This window comes from Cyprinus carpio, chromosome A11 (assembly GCF_018340385.1).
Source record: "Cyprinus carpio isolate SPL01 chromosome A11, ASM1834038v1, whole genome shotgun sequence".
NCBI lineage: Eukaryota > Metazoa > Chordata > Actinopteri > Cypriniformes > Cyprinidae > Cyprinus > Cyprinus carpio.
In genome coordinates, this window is record NC_056582.1 from 8590484 (window position 1) to 8610353 (window position 19870).

Here is a 19870-nt window from a genome sequence, read left to right on the forward strand (position 1 = left end):
TGAAATATAAGTTTGTAACTGCCTTGTATAATGTTTGCAGTATTGACACCTTAAACAAGGCAGTTATCAAAGTTTTGAAACAGTTTTCATGTCAAGAGTGCATCTATCATGTCTTGAATTGCTCCCTCTGTAGGCAGCTCACTAGGTTTGGAAAAGATTGAGGTATCTCAAAACCTCCAAGACTAATCTGTTTCAGCATTTGATTAATATTTTTTACGATAGATGTTTTTCTTCAGGGTTACTTGTATTCTGATGAAAGCAAAGGATCTTATGAGCTCCACAGATGTCTTCAAAGATAAGGTAATGTATCAATCACACAGAAACCAGACAACATGAAAGTGCTTCCTTTGGTTTTTATACTTAAAAAAAAAGAATCCAACAAACCAACCAAGCCATTCAATAAAATAACCCAATCCCCCCTTCCCACCCTACACTACATCACTCTTAAAATTTCCTTCCACACTGACAACACATTTGCTATTTCTAAATGTCTCCTTCTCTTCCTCTATTTGTCTCTCATTGACACACATGGACACCTTGCATCCAAAGACACTACTATTTGGGAAGGGACGGCAGTAAATGCATCTGAACGGCTGTAGTTTGCAGTAATGTTTGTGAGAGGGTCAGAAAATGGAGGCTAATAGGACTGAGTGCTGAGCTTGGTCTCATGCAGCGTTGGAAAGCACAGTGCCAGGGGAGTCTTACTGAGGAGAGATGGGGGTAATTGTGGACAGATTTGGACAATTTTCCCCCAATTTGGTATTATCTGTTTCCTACCAGACGGCTGAAACAGGAAATGATGGAAGATTCTAGAAAATACCCCTTTCCATGACGCCAGGGCCTCTTGGAAATTATGCATCTTGAGGATTGTCCATAATGCAGCACATTATGAAATATGAAGTATTTATACATCAATAAATACGGTATGAAGGGCTTATAATTCACCATATGGAAAACATTTAGTGTCAGTCAAATGTCAATAACATCACGTAAATCTGTTTGACAATTACATTCCTCTTATAATATGAAAAGAAAAACTCAGTTCCTATTGCTGAAACATGCGGTTCTTTTTGTTTATTTGTGTGGGACCGACTTTACACACGCTTTCAAACAAACATTGTAAACTATGAGGAAAGAAAATTATTTTACATTTCGCACCATGGGCACTGAAGTTCTTTTTTTTAATGGTTTATTTCATTCAATTATCTGCTTCATTTGCAAGGGGTCAAAGGTTAAACTGGCATGAGACACCGTGAGACACCGTGAGATTGGTTTGAAACAGCACACTTCTTAGCATTGCATATACATAAACTACACAAACCATGGAATATCAAAATGCAAAGTGTTTACGTTGCAATGCTCTCAACTTGACCTTCCATTTAATGACTCGTTTGTCTTTTTGTTTTATCAAAGTGCAAAGTGTTTTTTTTTTCTTAAACACACATTTATTTAGCAGAGTTTGCCATTTATTGTGCTGTGTGATTCCTAAAGAGCACATACACAAATCAGTAAATGAGTAAAAAACAATTAATTACGCTTTAAATTCAGTGGTTTCATTCAGAAGTGTTGAGATTTATTATCATCATTGTTATTATTTATTTTATTTTTTTTGACTGAAAATGAACAAAGATCATTTATTGCGCAGGATCATAAAAAACATTTCCAAACTGCTTGCCCCAATGCACAATAATGATTTATAATTTAAGCTGTCAGGTCAAATTTTGCGGCAAGTGTCAGTTTGACATCATTCATCTTTGCATGTTACATCACATCCTTAAGGAGAATGAGATTTGGCTATTACAGTGCATGTGTGCTGCTGGGAGATGCATTAATAGTTCTGACAGCTTATAGTCATATTGTAACTACTGAGCAACATTTTCAACAATGGATCATTCAATAAGGCAACCATATGAGTAATCGTCTGAAATCTCGCCTAACTTCTGTAAACTTATTTTAAAACTTTTCAATGTGTCAAAACAGGAAGAATGCTGCCGTCGAACCATCATATTCATCCATGCTGAAGAGTTGATCCCAAGGTCAAATCACACAATTACCAAAACAATGTTCATCTGTGAGAAGGCCAAATCCACCTTTAATATTTTAAATAATCCACACAAAAAGTGTGCAAATGAATAATTTTGCCAGTAACTCTTTTTGGGCCAACTTTATCCATCATTAACTGATAAGCAAGACATCGCTATGGGATTGTGTGTGAGTACTGAACTTGGTTATCTGGGACAGTACATCACTAAGGCAAGTACATAAAAGGCTTTAAATTGACAGATCTGTATTTTTGAAAAGCTCCTGTTCACAAATGACATCTAAACATTAATTTATCAGTAAGGACTTCATGTATGATATTCAAGGGGCTATTGATACTTTTTTATATAGAAAGTTAGGTTATTCTTGTGTTACGTTGTTACATTTTATAGAATGTTACATTATTTTGTTATAGTACATTGTTACTTTTGAATTACATTGTAACTTTTTATTTTTCTTTTCAAAAAAGTTAAGTTACTTTCACATTACTTTGTTATTCATGTTTATGTTATTCATACTTTGTTGTTCATGGAAAGTCAAGTTACTTTCAAATTCTATTCCTACTTTTTATGTATGAAGTTACGTTTACGTAACATTGTCACTATTTATGGAAGTTCATTTAAGTTTTCATTTCACATACTATTAAAAAAATAGTAGAAAGTCAAAGTGCACACGGTGATACAATGAAGAATCAGCATTACAAACATCAGCCCTTTGCTATCATTTTCCAAACCTCCCACTAACTCATGTGTAACAGACAGAAAAGTGAGGAGTCTTCTAGAAAGCACTTTGCTAATTAGCATATTGAGTGCTGTATCTTTTCAGCGAGATGAACTGATTGGTATTCTGGAGTCCACCAGCGTCTCTCATCTCCGGTAAATTTGCTGTGAAGGGTGACTGTGTTCCTGTCGCGTTCCCGTGTGCCGCCACTCCACTGTCCTCTCCTGCGATAACAAAGCTCAGCTTGACCTTTTAGCAATCAAAAGCCCAACAGTCGATGTCCTATCAAACTCTCAGTGTGAGATGCCCATGCTTGGTTCAGGATTGAGCTGGTAGATTGCACCCTAGGTACCCCCTAACAAGATAAAGAAGGAGCAACTAAGATGTCTTACTCCTAACAAATCAAGCCCAGCAATCTCATGGTTGACACAGTAATCCTGCTGCGTCACCCTGCATGGACCTAATGCATAAATAACACAAGAAACAAAACTAGTTAAGTCCCTCCGGCTGGATCTGTACAACCATAAAATAACCCTAGCAGAGACTACTGGGCCTCCTGCAGAATGTCAAAAGAACACTTCATCCAGATTCAGAAATCCTGGAGGATTCCTAATGTGGAAAATGTCAAGGAATTCAGAGGTCAGAATGCTGCATCCCAAGTGTTACTTTCCCTTTTTTTTTTTTTTTTTTTTTTGAATGGATTAGGTTTTTCTTGATTCAGGAAAATCTTAAATAAACACAAGAACACCATTTGACAAATCTCATTTCATTTGAGCAATTTAGCATGGTTGGATAACATTACTTTTTTAAATGTAACATGTTACAAAAATGTGTTCCTCGTTATAACTAATTATAATACATTGTTGCTTTTTATAAAATGTTAAGATACTTTTGTTCTACATTGTTACTTTTTTAAAGAATGTTGTTACTTTAACACCAAATTTGACTTTTCCGGTAAATACACCATATATGCTGTTCACACAAGCAACAGTGTTCCATCTTTTTAACTGGCATTACCTTAAAACATAGCATTGTTTTCTTCATCCACCATCACACATGATCTCTAAATGGTAATTTATCAGTAAAGATTTCATGTGTGATATTAAAGGGGCTATTGAAATTTTTTTTTAAAATTGAATATTGGGTTACTATTGTGTTACATTGTTACTTTTTATAGAATGTTAAAATACTTTTGTATTACATTGTTATTTTTGAATTATATTGTTACATTTTTATAAAATGATTTATTGCTCACGGAAAGTCAGTTTACTTTTGAATTATGTTGTTACCGGCCCAAGCCCGACCCCAGCCCGTCTTTTTTCCCCTTCTCCCTAAACAGCTTATACCATTGTTTCAGCTATTAAAATAGTTCAGTTTTGTATGTAATAGCAAAGTGATTATATTTTGTTTCGTTTTTTTATTAAGTTAATTTAGAAAAATGTTTGGAGCTTTTTTTTTTTTTGTTAAATATAAGTTTTAGTTGTTGTTGATTTTTTTAAGTATCGATCAAGCGGCCAGCAGCAGACAGTGAGCCTATGTTTGATCAATTTAGCCTTCTCAATCATCACGAATTGCCTGAAATAAAATCTATAGATATAAAACAGTTCAAGAATATAACAATGTTTAAACGTTAAACCTAGATAAATGTGCACTGTATCCAATAGTTTGTGCAGAGACGCTTTGCAGGACATCAGCACGATCACTTGCATTTTTTCCAGTGGATATGCTGTCATTTTTGCTCATAAATGTAAGCATCATCATTCGTAACTGCAAAGGGTCTACTTTTATTTGTGTGCACTCACAATATCAACAAAACATTGTGCTTTTATAAAATAAAGAAAACAAACATGATGCGCTTTCTGCCGTCTCGTCTTTACCAGGAGTGCAAAAAATGAACTGAAACTCAGCGAATAGATGTCTCACAGACATGATAAATATATCTATAGAAAGCTTTAAATGACTACTTAAAGAAATAAAACAAATCAAAAACAAAAACTCTTTCATTATAATCACAATCATAATCCGTAAAGATGCACTTCTCTCTAAAGGCGCGTCTGACGCATATACTAACGCATTCTTTTTTTTTTTAAGAATGCGTTAGTATAGGCAGGTCCACAGCACACGTACACTCTGCTTATTACACACACATGGATGCACAGCAGCACACAAACATGAAAAATATAAAAAAATTAAAGGATTGCAACGTAAAAGATTACTATTGTGTAGGCTACATGCCTACATGTCATAATGGATAGTCATTGCATGTATCAGAATTAGGCTACCTATTTGCTCACGCATGAGCAGCTCCATTTCATCTCTGGAGATTCGTTCTGTCTTTCCGCTTGCAAATTCCGCCATGTAAATAGCAAATCCGCCATGGCACGAGCGCAACTAGCTTTTAAAGGGAATGGGAGATGAGACTCTGATTGGTTTATGGCACGTTATACCCAAAAAACACCCATTACTCATTAAGAGAATAGTGACAACCCGTTTAGACCGTTTTCCCATCGTTAAACTAGCAAAAGTGGATTTGGACATGCCCTGAGTGCACCTGCACCGTGCGCTTTAGACCATGTGCTTAGATCATTAAAATAGTGCCCATTGTCTTCAGGGGTTGCTAACAGGCTCGCAGACAAAGGGATGCAGGTATGTTAGCTGTCATCATCTATTTTGGTGGGATCGTAATGTATGCTAAAAATAAACTGGGCCTTGATCTGTCGATCAGTGTCATTTCGGGGTAGATCATTTGGTGGTTATTTCTGAGTTCAAATTTAGCGCATACAGTGACTTGTGTAAGTTTGTATTTAAAGTCAACAAGCAAACACTAGAGGATTTTTAATGTTCCCAAAAATAAAGCAAAGCTAATAAATCCTATCCATACCCAACTAGCAAAGGCACTGATTTTCATTTACTGAAGTGGTGTGAAAGTGTTCATCTGTGAGTATTTGTTGGCAATGTAATGTTGACTTCTTTTTCTTTTCTTTTTTTTTGTTTTTGTTTTACGTGTTCAAGTTAACATTAAAAAGTAATGGGGGGAAAACATGTTATCATGACTACAATTTATTATTTTATTTTATTTTTTATAGTTTAGAGAAAACAATCTACTGTAGCAATCTAACAACAGTCCTTGTTTTAAACACTACAAAGATTAGGAATTATACATAGGGCTTCTGGATATCTAGAACATAACTTGTCATTAAAAACAAAACAAAAAAAAGTATTTGATTATGTATCATGCATTACTTTAATTCATCATCTCAACACTTTAATTTAGAAAGGTGAGGAGATGTGTCAGGGATAGAATAAGATCGCTCTTCAATCTAAATTGTGGAGGTGTAGATTTGTACTCTCTCGTCCATTAAAGAGCAAACACATCCCACTTCTTGTTGCACTGCACTGTGGATTCATGCAGTTGGAAAATAAACTACTTTCCATTTGCTTTGATAGTTTTTATTGTTCTTGTTTTCTCATGCTTTACAAGATATGCTTGATAGAACATAAACTCCAAAACATTTCCACCGACCTCTTTCTATCTCCTCTGCATCAGGGCTTAAGCCCCAGCAGTAAGCTGTTACATCGCATCCTGTTTGCCACATTAATTTCCTGCGCTTAACAATATTTTAGCATAATTAACAGGAGTGAGCCAATCTGCTGCTCATTGATTCCTCTTCTTTCTCTCTTCCTCTCAGAAACACACACTCAAAAGAGGGTGAAAGTCTGGCTTGCTTTATTAATGAGGACCATCTGTGCAGAGGCACAGTGAAGGAGAGAAAGAGAGAGGGAATAGAAGGAAAGAAAGCAAAGAGGGAGAGAAGAGGGGAAAAGAAGAGTGTTGAGAGGGAGCTGAGAGAGCTCAGAAGAGGAGTTTGGGGTCTGAACTGAATCTGATCAAGATCCTGGGTGAGTGTGAGGACTCAAAAAGGCTGTAGGAAGACAAGGAGACAACTGCTTTTCTTCCTTTAATGTCTTAAACTCATCGTGATAAATGAATAGTTCAACCAATTATTAACTCACTCTCATTTTTCACCCCAAATTTTAAGATTTTACCAAAGATTGTGAAGATAGTGTCTTTGAATAAACTTGCATGTTTTAATTGTTCACCGTAAGAATAGTTATTTTGATTTCGTGCAGATTTTAAATGTTGGTCTTTTCCTCACACAAAGCCTTTTGTGCATTTATGATATTTATATTAAGCTTGACAGCTCCAGGTTACTCTGAATATTGTTGAATGTTGTTCTAATTTGTGTTCCATTGATAAAAAATAGCAGCATATGGTTTTGAAATCACAGGCCTGGGTAAATAATGCCAGAACTTTCATTTTCTTTGGGGAAATGAACACTTTAACACTTCAACAATTGTTCACATATATTTTAAGACTTTTTTTTTAACATACCCTGCAGTCTGTTCAGTTAGTTCCAGTTTTCATAGGATAAACTTAGAAACTGAAAAAAGAAACTTACAGTTTATTTTGTTAGCTTTTTCATTTGAAGGCTTGAATGCAGACTTTAACTTTGGCTCAAACAGATGGTTTAATGAAGAACATCAGTAAACAGTGGGGTGCGAAAGTCTTGACACCGCATTGACAATCTGGATTTGTTTTTTTCATGTAAAACTAAAATAAATTAATAAATTCATTTAAAAATTAATTATTTTTAGTTGTAAAAACAGGGGGAAAAAACATTAAATTAATAATAATAATAATTATGTACCTCTGATCACTAATGAAACGAGCAATGAGCATTATGCTGGAGAACATGATAATCTTTGTGAAAAAAAAATTATGCAGATAATAAGATTTGTAACTTTTGGACCCCATTGGATTTTATTATACTGTATAGCATAATCCTCAACAGATCATTCATTTTATTCCAATAATTATTGATGTTGTGAAACTTGATTTATATGTTTAAACATTCATATTTGGATTTAAATTCCTGCTAATCTCTACGATGTTAATGGGTTATTAATGAAAACTGTTATTAAGTGTTACCCAATTTTCTTTTCTTCTTTAATTTTATTTATTAGTGCTGTTTTGCTCCTTTCTCTCTGAGGTTTTCAAATGGAAATAGTTAGCTGATGTAACATAAATTCATTCGTCATTCACTTATACAATCAATGCACAGCAGGTAGAGGAATTAATCATTGTTAATGAACCCAAGGCAAGCTCTTAATTAGACAACCAACTGCAGGGTTGACCCAAACAGATCCATAGTGGTTCATAAGAAATCGATAAGAAGACATCTGTTTGCTAATGTCGACTATGATTCTTTTGAATTGAGATATGCAGAAGACAGAGACAACTGAAAATATAGTACAGTACAGCTCTCACCAACACCCTGAATTATAAATTCCACCCTGCAATCATATTAAATCTAATGACTGGCCCCATATAAACCTTGTTACGCTTTCGCAGATCCATATTTTTGTGCACCAAATAAAATCTTCTATAAAAATATTACAATATGTGCAGTGTTCCACAATCGCTGTAAGAAATCACAGCTTTCTGCTTGAAATTTCAGATCATTCTCTGATTGTTTTAAGCGGGATATATATGCTGAGCAGCAAATGAATGCATAATGGTGGTGGGCTGTTGCAAAAGCATGTTTAGATTAGATATTTCCACAAATGTGGCGCAAAAAAAATAAATAAATAAATAAATAAATAAATAAATCCAGCACAATCAGGCCCAACTCAATGTCCTACTAACTGTCACCACAGTAATACAGAAAAACCTGCAGATATAAGTGGGCTGGGAAATAAGCTGATTTCCATTCTAATGGACGCTCTCGGAGGGAGCACAACTCCAGGCACGGAGGTTTCTCATCGGCTTACTGGTTAATGAGCTCAGTTTAGAGATGCACGAAGAGCATTTATGAGCATCCACAACAAAATAACAAACAACCCAAAATCTGTTAAAAAAAATATCAATAATAACATCACATTTTAAATTGACATATTAAATACAAAAATAAATAAAAAAATAACACATGCAAAAAAACATCCTCTGTACGCCGGTGAACACGCCGTAAACATGACACACGGAAGATCACGACCCTCAATCACAAAGCACAGACTGGGGCGAAAAACATGAAATGTCCTCCAGAGATGCCGTAATTGCCTGTTCCTCTTTTGCAATAATCCAATTACCTTTTCTCTCTGATTATATTTGAAGAGTATTATGTTATGTTTTTTGAAAAGGGCAAGCTGGCCATGCTATCAAAGTCACAGGACACGTAATTATATCATAGCATTGGGTCACCATTGTAGGCTGCGGGTGGCTTGGACAGGACTGGAGGAAGATTTTGTGTCCCTGAAAGCCGAACCGCAGGCCCCGTCCACACATCTGAAGAGCTGTAATTAACCAAGGTCACCTCTGAGAACAACACACTGATGGAAGTTTATCAGCCTTCGCTTACACAAAGGACTAAAACCAATTTTGTGATAATTAAGTTTTCTTTACCAAAACTGCTGGTCTACTGGTGTGAGTAAAGCAAGTAATCTGCACAGTGATATTTTGGTTCTTTTGTAGAGACCTCCCCAGTACACAAACACTGAAGGAAACACTTATTAAATACGCATCTAGATACGGTGCTTTACAGGAGGGGACAGCAAACTGTGATCCAATAAGACAACAATCTATCTAACAGTGCCAATTTATATCAGGTGTCTTTAATTATGTGCTATGTACAAAAACAAAAATCACAAAATAATAATAATAATAATCATAATAGCTGTGTTAAGATCTGGGGCAAGAATCCTTCCGAGGAAAACTTATCATAGTTGTCATATGTTGTTGTTGTTGTTTTTTCATCCATCCATCTGTAGTTTTTTTTTCTTTTTTTGTAGACAATGCAGGGTTTTTTCAATTTACATAAGATAGATTTTTATTAAAAAATGTTAAAATGCTAAATCAAATATTTGACGTAAATTTATATGAGCAAAATCACACCAGTAGCAGTGCAATATGGCTGTATATCAGCACGGCTGTAATCACAGTGTGCTGATATACAGCTATATTGCACGGCTATGAGTGTGATATTGTGTTTATACAACAGTTCAATGGTACAAGTGTTAATAAAAAAAGAGACAACAACATAGTGTCTTTAAAAGGTTTCTTTTTTATTGTCTGTGAACTACTTCCTTCCGCCACAGATTCAAATCTCAGTTTGGAAGTTTAACAGCTGAGCCCAAACCTCCATGATTAAAACATCACTTTAGAACTAGAAGGAACGTTGAGTTGCTTCATTGAAAGCTTATATTGCATTAGTGTATTAAAAGGTCCCTGTATGTTTGTAGAGTATTGAGAGAAATGGACTGAGCGAGTGTAATTACCTGCATCTGATAGAGCATTCATTCTTCAGCTCAATCTCATATTCACAACTAAACATTAGTTTGAATTTCATAACTGTCAACACCCCCGTTTTTCCTGGGAGTCTCCCGTATTCCACACCCATCTCCCGACCCCTTCCGTTTTGTTATTTCTCCCGGGAAACTCCCGTAATTTGAATGGCCCAAACCTCATTATATGAATAATCACATCACTATATTATTCCAAGGTTGTCCAGTTGCCACATCATGTATGAAACGCATCCTTCTCACACAATCGACACATCATACGAATTTCAAGTTTATTTATGTGCAAATTTAGTTGTATCAGAATTAAGGCCATAAAAAGTAGTAAAAGGTACAATAAAGTTTTAGTTATGATTCAAGAGATCTTAAATTTGGGTACAGAATGACAATAATTGAGATATAGCCTAATTTATGATATATATAAAAAAAAATGCCGGTCCGAAAGCGCCTCCTGCAGGCAGAGAATGAATTTGCATTTTTAATAAGCCATTCTGATATTTTTGTTCAGACCAAAGTGAAAATTTACCCATATTTTTAAGCAGAAAACATGCAGAGTTGTAAATGTGAACTGGTGGATAGACAAGAAGATAATGGATTAGGGTTAGGGTTTACTTTAAAAATCTAAACCAGGAGTGTCAAACTCAATTCCTGGAGGGCCGGAGCCCTGCAGAGTTTAGATTCAACCCTAATTAAACACACCTGATCCAACTAATCAAGTCCTTCAGGCTTATTTGAAAACTACATGGTATGTGTGTTGGAGCAGGGTTAGAACAAAACTCTGCAGGGCTCCAGCCCTCTAAGATATAGTTATATGTTACTAAATTAATTTAATTGATTGATAATAACTGTTTAAAATATAATAATAATTATATATATAGTTCATCATTTTATAAAATGTTTTTGTTTTTGTGAAAGCCTGTATCTGAACTGTAAATCATGCTTTTTACTGTCATTTTAAGTCATTTTAAGACTGTCATTTCTCCACATCGAAGCAAATTTTCAAACAGACGTTATCTTTATCAACAGACCACCTATTTGAAGTCTAAACAACTACATTCTCACATAAAAATTCTTAAAACTACATTTTCTGACACAAACAACAATATTATTTATAAAATTATAGTGGATTTGGGTGTCCACCATGACACTCACTGTGAAAAATACTGCAAGCGGAGTAATACAAATGGTGAAGCTAGAATATTGCACCACTGAAGAAATCTCTCAGCCAATCAGATTCAAGGACCAGAAAGAACTGTTTATAAATATTTATAAATTTACTCATAATTTGGTTGAATAATTTAAAAATGACAAATTAAATAACATATTCCCAGTCAAAAACATACATGTGAATTACATTTGAATTATTCAATGAATTATATAGAGGGATATGTTTTTATATTTTATACGTAATTATGCCATATACTGTAGCAGTTGATAATGAATTCAGATTGAATTATTTAACTCAACTGATCTAAAGGTTATGATGGATAATGAATATATTTTTTATAATAAAATGGTATCCTACCGCAAGGGTGTAGTTTTGATTAGAGAGAGAGAGAGAGAGAGAGAGAGAATTATTTTATTGTATATTAAATAAATGTACATTAAATAGTTTCTGTATAATAAACATTAAATTATATAATGTTATATTATTTAACATTTTTTATATAAATAATAAATATAATTATAAACTTTTTTCACATTATGTATTATTTTCTCAGTATATTCAGATATATTATATTCAGATAAAATGATAAATATGACACCTAAAAGAAAGAAAGAAAGAAAGACCAAATTATCCCTCTAGTCCTAATAAATAGTTGACAGGCTCATGAACAGGCTGCCTAAGGCTCATAAACAAGATTTATAAAATACATATGTTGTGCATGATTTCGATATCTGAAAATGCTTCAGTCATTTAGCGGCTCATTAACACCCTGAGCCAGACTAAAACGTAATCCTCATGACTGCAGCTGCATTTGCTTGCTCTTTTTTTAAGGAGATGTTTTTCTGTATGGCTCTGTGGTCTGGTCCACCACAAACCAAGTCTGCTAATGGGCCTGTGGCCTGAGCCGCAGCGCTGTAATCTCACTAATTGTTAATGTGGAACGATGAAACATGCATGAGCTTTTGTTCTGCCTCATGTCTGAATTCTTTCTGTTGTTCAGCAGAACTCTGATGACTCTCTCGCTCTTTCTCTCTCTCTTGTATTCTCTCTCTGTGCATTTTCTCCAGCTGCTAGAAATGGTCCATTAGCCAGCCCCATATTTCCCCTTTAGAATCCAATTTGTGGATGTAATTGCACTCACTCTGTGTGTGTTTTTTTTCTTATTATTCTTTCTGTAATTGTTCTGCATAGTTTGTGTAGTCATCTCACAGAGCAAGACTCCAGTGTTTATTATAACAAACAGGGTCAAGAGTTTGATGGGGTAAGTGTTTTGCTGAAACATGCAAAGTGATGCACGGTGACCTTTACCCTAATCATATCTCTTTTTCCCCAATGCAGCGAACTCCCCCATGAGCAGGAAGTTGGGTTAATAATGCATTTCATGCTCAAGAGAGATTCACTTTTTATATCAAGTGTTTTGTCATTCGTCTCCTGTGATCTAAAGCAGAGCTTCTCTACTGGTGGGTCACAACCTAAAAATGGGTTGCAAGTCTGTTTTGATTTGTCTTTTAAAATGTGTGTGACTTACATTCAAACAAAAAAGAAATATATTGTCCAGTCTGCTTTTCTCCATAAATAAGTATTTAAGTATTCTAAATATTAACTTTAAGTGAGTGTTAGATGACAGTTAAGATAAAAAAGAAATAGTGTAAATTAGCATTTATGCAATTAAACTTTTTTCAATATTGATAAAATAATAATAAATCATAAATCATAATCATATATATTCTATTATAGTATTTATTAATATTTTGAAACTGAGTTTATCTTTACATTTTAATTTTGTTTAATTATTAGCTAGTTTGAGTAATTTTATTATGTGCTTTTGGCATTTTTACTATTATTTGTAACATTTCTATTTAGCTTTCATTCCTTTTTATTTTAGTTTTAGTAATTTTAGTACTTCAACATAAACTTATTTCAGTTATTTGTCGAGGCAGTATATCAAATTTCTTATACATTAAGTTTTTCATCTAATATTGTTTTATTTTGGCTTGATTTAAATGACCAAAAACAATTTTAATAGTTTTAATCAACACTAACAACTGTTCTGGAGCCTCTGGTCCCCATCAACTTTTATTGTATGTAACAGAGCAACATGAACATGCTTCAGAAAATCTCCTTTTGTGTTCCAAGTAAGAAAGAAAGAAAGAATCTCATACAGATTTAGAACAACAAAAGGCTGACTAAACAGAATGTCAGATTCTTCATATTTGAGTGATCTATTTAATATATTGTTTACTCTTCTACAAACATTTTCAGTACTGTTGGGTCACTTGATGTCCAATGTAACATTTGTGTCGCAAGCAAAACCAATTGTGAAGTGCTGAACTAAAGTACCCGCAGATTGACCGTTTGAAGTGGTGACAAGTACACCACAATGGAGGGAAGATTGAAGACAGAAGGATGAGAGAAGATGAGAGCCAGCTAGAGAAGAGAGAGGCCCAGGCCAGAAAGAAATCTGCCTTTCATCTTTTTTATTACTTTCAGTCATCTCCTCAAAAACTTACTGGATCTTCTGTCACTTCAAGAGGGCAAAGAAGAACTCACAGCACTAATTGTGAATTCTGAAAGGTTGTGAAGAGACAACGCTCTCTCACACGCCGTCTGCGCAGGTGCTCAGGTGAGCGGAACTGAAATCCCCAGCAGACCCATCCCACAAACAAAAGAGGGCAGGTGGTCATCAGTGGAAGTCATTTACATCCATCATGCTTCACAGACGGATGCAAAGCTCTGGAGATAAACACTCCCTCCTGCTCGTGGCTGCCTCGGGGTGATGTAGAGATGAACTGAATGTAAAGAGACATTGAAGAGCAGAGGTGATAGGAAACCTCGGTGAAGGGCAATCTCGCTGATATAGGTTCTGTTAGACCTATTTGTGTGTGTGCAGTATGTGTCATTGAGAGAAGGTTTAAACATATGTATGGTTGGAGGATTATGGAATAAAAAGGACCTGGTGCAGAAACGACTCAGGCTTAGCAGCAAAACTCAGTCCAGAAGCACATGAGCTTGAGTCTTATCTGCGGCGCTCTGAACCAATCACAGTGCAGTTACTGCTGATGAGTTCATCATACACTTTGATTTGACTGGAATGGGTTCAGGCTTTTATGTATGAGTAATAATGCTTAAAAATGTGGCACTAAACGATTTTGAAAACGAGCATTATGTTTGGGTTCATATTTGATTCATTTATATTTCAGGTTATAGATATGGATGCTGAATTGTAAATAGTGTGTTGTAAGACAATGACATTTGCATTAGAAAGGCATTAATAGCAGTTTTGCAACTTCAAAATATTCAACTTTTAAAACTTTTGATTATTAGTTATTATTTTTAATGATTAATTTAATAAAAAAAATAAATTAAAAAAATCTTGAAAATATGCAAAAATGTCACCATTTTCTGGCAATGGCCAATATCAAATAACCAAACATGTACTGTTTTTTCAAGCCACTTTTTAACAGAATGTTTAATAAATATGATAATATTATTAATAATAACAAATATAAATAAATATTATTTTACATGTGGGGTAACATTCTGTTACAAAAGTGACTACAATTAAAATTACATGTAAATATATAAATATATACGCTACGGTTCAAAAGTTTGGATTGGTAAGATTAATTTGAAGAAAGTCTCTTATGCTCACCTAGGGTGCATTTATTTGATTAAAAAATGCACTAAAAAATATCTTATTGTGAAATATCATTACAGTTTGAAATAACTCTATATACTCTGTTTGAAATAATTTATTTTAATATATTTTAAAATGTTAACATTTATTCCTGTGATCAAAGCTGAATTTTCAGCATCATTACTCCAGTCTTTAGTGTCACATGATCCTTCAGAAATCATTCTGATATGATTAGATTTGGTGCTCAAGAAACATTTCTTATTATTATAAATGTTAAAAACCATTATGCTGCTTAGTATTTTTTGTGGAAATCATTTTTTTATTTTTACTGAATAATTTGTTAAACATAATTTCAAAAGAACTGTTTTTTTTTTTTTTTATAAAAGTTTGTAAAACAGTAGTCCATATTGTCAATTTGATTAATTTAATGTCTTTGCTAAATGAATGAATGAATCAATCAATCAATCAAAACTTTTAAACAGTAGTGCACTTCAGGATAATAACTGAAATAATATTCCAATGGCAAATCCTACCCATTACGCATTACATAAAAACACTAGATCAAATATATGGTCAAATAAATGATATCAGATGGAAATAGAACTTTGATACTATGGTATTAAATGATTATCATAATTACAATGGTTTTTATATAGTATTCCAAGGCACTTCAAATTATTACCACAGCACATGTCTGAAAAACTAGGGTATCGCCATACTGTAGTATTTTCATTTTGCCTAAAGCCATAGCTGTAGGGAACCTTTTGGTATTTTTTAAGTTAATGCTGAATTAACACTACAGTAAAAAACTACTTTCGTACAGGACAACACATTGTTTAAAATTGTGATAATGGGGGAAAAAATAGTTTTGTTACCTTGAAGTCTTGTGAAAACCTTAAATGTCAAGATCTAGAGAACATTAAAGTGAGATATTGAGAAAGCAACTTTTGTTATGTCAAGATGTAAGTCATTAGCTTGAGACAACCAAACAAAAATAGTAATAATGCATGGTCTCTTAGGGTTTCCATACTTACACCCTTAGAGGACGAAACAAGGGTATCCGTCCTGCCAGTAGAGCGACGCTGTGTTTTAAATAGTCGAACCATGCACTGCAATAATGACCCACAGCTGTACTGAGTCGCTTTAAGCAAGGACAAGCTTGGAGTTTAAAGAAAACCAATTAGTCTTCAGACCTGTCTTCCCTCGTTATTATTCCTGCTCAACAGGGAAAGATGAAAAGGTCAATTACACTTTGTCGTGCATTCAACACCATCTAGGGAGTTTTGAGATGCATTCTTTGTGCTTTTATTCAGCATTCAAAATTATTCCGTTTTTTAGGCACAGAAAAAAATACTTTTAAAGTTTGACTGTCAGAATGAAATATCAGCGTGTGCCAGAGGAGCAACAACCGGCATTTATAGTGTTCTTTAAAGAGTGTGTCTGGTTTCCTCTACACACACATACAGTCCACGAACAAAACTTTACACACTCTACATCTGTTTTAATTGCTGGACATTAGGTCAGTTTCAATAAAATTTTCCTTGTCCCTGCATGCATCAGTATTATAACCAATTAAATCATTTGTCTGTTATATGCACATAAATCATTTTCTTGCATACCTAATGAAGCTTATGTCAGAAGAAAAAAATTGATTATTGCTCTATAACTGATGTGAGAATCATTTAAGATTGTAAATATGGGTCATTCTCAAAAAACATGGATGTACCCTGACTTACTACTGATACTCACCTCAGTCATGTTATTTGATAAATTGGGTATTTAATTGTTTCCACGTATTTTAATATTTAGATTATCAGTCATTTAAATGGAAATCAATGAATTATGCCATAGATTTAAACCTTTAAGAGGATGTGAAGAGTGCATTCCTGTTAAAAGTGGAGTGTGTTTCTCTGTGCTTGTCTCAGTTATTATGAATTATTTATTTATTTAATAAAGTATTGTATGTTTGTAAAATTTACCATTTGTTTTTATTGGAAAACAGTTACTGTACATTTCCCAATTTATCATGATTACATTTTTAATAAATATATATTGTGTTAAAAAAAACATTAATATTTTATTACATTTCTATACATTTTTAAAGTGTATTTCATTTTTTGTTAATGTTTGCGCATATGTACTTAATTTTAAGGGAAAACTATGGCATTTAGTTGTTGTCATCTCATAAATAGTGTGGTGTGGGAAATGATATTTGCAAGTATGCACTCACATGCATTGGGTGGGGTCTATTTTTTAAAAATTGTAACAAAACATTTTTTTTTTTTTTTAAAGAATCCTGTTTCTACAAATGTGACACTTCATGAGAATGGCTCACATATTCTGTGAATTCAGTCAGTACATGAGGAAATAAAAAATTAACCATAGTATAAATTTATAAATAAGAAAAAATATTAAGCCACTGAAACATGACTCAACTGAAGATCACAAGTACAGGAGTGATTAATACATGAACAGGCTGATTGGTAACCGGACCAAATTACAAGATTAGATTACAAAAAGAAAGTGTCATTTTTTTCTTTTTATTTCTTCCTGGTAATTCTTGCTTGTCAATGTATCAGGCATGCTTCTTTTCTCTAACAGTTTAAATGTGATCTCCTTATCAGCAGTCTGTCGTTTCAGTGGCACAGACTTTACAAATTTCCACGTCTTTAAAATGGAGCGCATGGATCATATCTGATGCTAAACGTGCACATATAAAGGGCTCAAATCAATGAGGTATCCCACTTCTGAGACAGCACGTCTCGGAAGACGAGGTCGTTTAACCTTGACGCTAAACGCTAAATATCCAATTTATGTTGGGAGGAGAGCGCAGCAGCGGGGCATCGTAATCCTCTCTGACTGAGAGATGAATGCTAGTGCAGCTTTAGTGTGGGTTCAGGGGTGGCAAAGGAAATCAAATTCAAACACCTCCCTCTCTCTCTGAGCGAGAGTCTCGTGTCTTTGAACACTCTTAAGAGTGATTGAGGTTTACAGCACAGAGAAACGGGCCTGTCAGTCACAGTCTTAATGTTGTCCGGAAGGCCGCTCAGGGAATGTGAGCAGGATTGTAATGAAGTTGTTGTAGTGCAACAAGTTGTAACAAATTGCTGGTCCTGGTTAGAGATGTGTATATGCAAACACCTCAATATTACACACTGATCAGCCACAACATTTGCCACATACTCACTGTAAAGTTTCAGGAGTGCAGCCGAATTTAAATATGGGAGTGAATCCACTAAATAATCGTTTGGTAGAACTCACTCTTGAAACTGCGATGATTGACACCGTGGCTATCCGTTATATTTTTAACCAAATTAATATTACAGTGACCAAAGGCTCATTATGTTCAGTAATTTGAACTAAACCACTGTCAATAGAGCCATTGTCTTTTGTTTATGTTTTTATAACTACTTCGCAGAGTGCGCTCCTAAAGGGTTGCCATGTCCACTTATAAGCAACACTTATTAAGCATCTTTGGGCTTGTTGTTTGTGCTTGACTCATAAAGCAATCCAGTTTATTGAGTTAATAACACAGGCAGGTGCAGGTCACTATATTTTGATATCTAGTTTATTTCCAAGATCAGCTGTTTGGATTTGAGTTTGTTATGGACTAGTTGTTTTTTTCTTGGTAGTAAGATCTGGCAACACTAATGATCCAAAACATAGCCTGTGATTTCTTGCACTGCACATACAGTAAAGACACAACTTTAAAACACATTTAAACACATCTTTAACAACTAGTTGTTCTATTCTGTTCTGTGCATACTGCGTAAAATTGTTCAATTCGGTTGTAGTATACGGTTGTCACTCGTGTAAATTACTGATCTGTGTGTGTACAGAACAGGATTAAGCACTGAAAGGTGAAGTGACAACCGAAATGACCTGCAGTGTGTACTTGGTCATTATCGTGTAGGTCCTAGTGCTCCCAAAACAGCTTTGATATGTCGAGACTCCACAAGACCTCTGAATATGTCCTGTGGTATTTGGCACCAAGACAACTTGCAACATCTGAATTCAAACATCACTAAACTGACTTGAGCTGAATAACGAATGACAATTCTGCCCTTTGTAGAACTGCTTGTATGGTGTATTTTTATTACAATATGGTGTATTTTTCAGATATAACATTGCAGAGTCACTATAGGCCCAACTAAGACATTGGAAGTCCACAATTTTCTTGACTGTTTATAGCGTGCCAGTCTCTCTAAGTGAATGAAGGTATACTCCTTAAACCAAATAAAACTGAAAGAAGGAAAAAAAAACCTATGGCAGGATGTCATCATTAAAAACAAGCTAACCAGTTTTAAAAATAACTGTGGCAGGAGTGTCGAGGGGATACCAAAAAGAAAAGAGGATGAAAACACCTGTAATTAAATCATTGGTTAAAAACTGTATAAAAATGTGAGTTGCCAGTTAAATGGTAAGGTTTTTTCAGGCAAGTCAGCTATGTTTTCTCAACCGATAGAGTCTCATTTTTGGCACCTGGAATTTCTTGACTTGAGAGATTTTTTAAAGGGAGAGAAGAGTTTGTGCAAGACTTATTACTTTGCACTGTTAGGGTTGCACAATAATGGCTGAACAGTTAATGATTATTATTTTGCTCGAACGATTCATTTACTCAAATATGATCACGATTACTAATCAAGATTATTGTCATTTTAATGTTTCTTTTTACAGAATTATTGCACTTTTACATGAGTACAAATTAAGAGAACATCAACTTGCATGGTTTGCTCATTGATTTAGTTGCAGCAAACAACACAAACAGCCATGTGAAAGAAAACATACTAGCTGAGTTGCACTTTTATTTGAGCTGAATATCTCAATAGATATCACTAAACTCCAACTTACTTGTTTGCTGGTGTTTTTAGCTCATCAGCGTTTTTTTCTGTAATGTAGAGAACGTGTGCACATGGTTGACAGGGGTTTGGAAGATTAAGTAAACCACTGGT